The following is a 2,328-nucleotide window of genomic DNA, read 5'->3' as shown; positions in this document are numbered from 1 at the left end:
TAGACATTACATGCTGTATATTAGAGGCTTCTTCAACCCTTTGTAATATGTCACACTGGCTTCCTCTACTACTGTGTGATCTGGAAGGTTATGGATGTAGTCAGTCAGTGGAACTCTATTTTATCTAAGGGAGAAAGTTTCAAGTCCAACAGTACTGCAGCAGGGCCATATCCAAATAAATGCATTCTGAGTGTATCCATAGAAACAGAAATCACCTAGTAACAAAAGGATACTTTCTGCTGCAAAAATCCCAACAACACTGTAATTCTTAATCATGGGTCTATATTAGAGAATATGCCATCCTATCTGATGTCTCTGTTTGAAAAGGGACACATTTTAACCTCAACACCATTTTAGGATTTGATAAGGTAAGAAAAGAGGCCATGAAGGAGGGGGTTGTTTCCTAATTAGGAACACAGCTAAGCTGAGACACTGTCACTGGCCAGAATTCAAGGCTCATTTTTACCACTATGATGAAACCTGGTGATAGGGTACTTCACTTCCAAATACAGATTGACCACCAATAGATCCAAAGAAAAAAAACTTGCAATCATCTATTGGCTTTCACCTACCAGGGGAAACTGTCACTGGGCTTTTACGGGAAAGCAGGGACGGCACTTTGTGTCTCCTAGGAGGTTATGTTGATAAGATGTGTCTGCTATGAAAGTACCATTTAAGTAAGAGTCATGCTAGACCCAATTAACAAAAATCTCTTTTGAGATTTACCCAAATCAATGGTTGACCTTCTTTAGGTGCAAATGCAGTTATCTTTGAAAGCATGAATAACACTGCATCACTCCCATGCTTAAAATATTGCAATTACCTTCCATTTTAGATAAATTAAATTAATAGTTCTTAATGTACCTTACAATATCAGCCTTTTACATCTCTGATCTCAATTGGTACTGCATTCATTTCCCTGAAAATGCGCTTGTCAGGCCACATTAATCCCTTTTTATTCTCCATGAAAGCCAGGATCTTCTTCGACTTCAGGGATTTTGCTAGTTTTTTTTTTTTTTTTTTTTTTTTTTTTTTAAACCTGATTGCTCTTTGCTCATCCATCTAGTATGTGTGCATATGAGGCACCTCACTAGTGGGAAACAGAGTATGGTTAGTTGCATGTGTCCCCTAAGATGTCCAGCAAGAGGTCTATGGCGATGTCTTGCTTTAGAAAAACAAGTTATTGAACCAGACCTTATATGGAAGGGAGTGAAAACACAAAATCCTGCAGGAACCAGAAGGAAGAAAGATGGATAGTTTGGGACAACAGCACTTAGGACTTGCACATACATCTTCTGCTAGGAGAATCCCTCTACCCAGAAGGAGGAATATATGCATTTTTGTTTCCATGCTCACAGTCTACTTAATGCTTTCTTCCATCAATCCAAGCTAACGAACTCTTTCTTCATACTTCTGGCATTTATTTCTGTAATCTTAGCTCAGTGCTCAATCATCTGTTTCCCAATCTCCATGTAAATAAGAACAAAGACCACATTTTCTTTTCTTCTCTAATGTGTTCTGAGCCTAACTCAGTACCTTTCAGTACACAGCAAATATACAACAAATACTTGCTGGGGGGATCTCTTATAGCTTTCCATGCCTGGTTTTTTGTTTTGTTTTGTTTTGTTTTTTGTTTTTGTTTTTGTTTTCTTTCTGCCCAGTGTGACTTGATATTCCTCTATATGTAATACATAAAGACAAGAATTCATATCAATATATCTTCCAGCTGACTCATCATGGAGACATTCACATATTGGCAAACACATCATAATTGTTGGACTAAGCCAATTAGTTATATTAGAAGTGCTTATCCAGGTGTAGTTCTTGGAATTAGTTGGAAAGGGTCTTCTAAGGCCCACCTCAGACCTCTTGCATCCATATTAGATCTTGTCTAATAAGTTTCTAGGCAATCCTGGTGCACACTAAATTTGACAGCCACCAGCTGTCAGCAAGCAAATCAAAGAAGGAAGCTGAGGACCAAGGGTGAAAGAACAAATAGGAAGCAGAACACAAAGACGGTTGGACTGATCACTGTTTCCAGTCAGCTCTGACCTCAGTTCCTGGTGTTGTGGTTGGGCCTCTGGCTTTTGCTTATTTAGCCATATTTTAAATTTCTTCTTCTTTTTAATTGTCAATATTTCATTTTGTTAATGTATTTTTTCAGTGACAGTGTATTTATAGAGGAATAAACTTTTTAGTTAGAAAGCAAATTCCATGGACACAATGAAGAACTTATTTTAGAAAGCTTTCTTAGTGTGGATAAGTACTCCATAACTTTTTTAAGCTTTTAAGCACAGTCCTGACATGCTTATTTAGGAGAAATACGAA

Source organism: Onychomys torridus, chromosome 4 (assembly GCF_903995425.1).
Source record: "Onychomys torridus chromosome 4, mOncTor1.1, whole genome shotgun sequence".
Classification (NCBI taxonomy): Eukaryota; Metazoa; Chordata; class Mammalia; order Rodentia; family Cricetidae; genus Onychomys; species Onychomys torridus.
The sequence above is the reverse complement of the archived record's forward strand: the minus strand, read 5'-3'. Positions refer to the sequence as shown.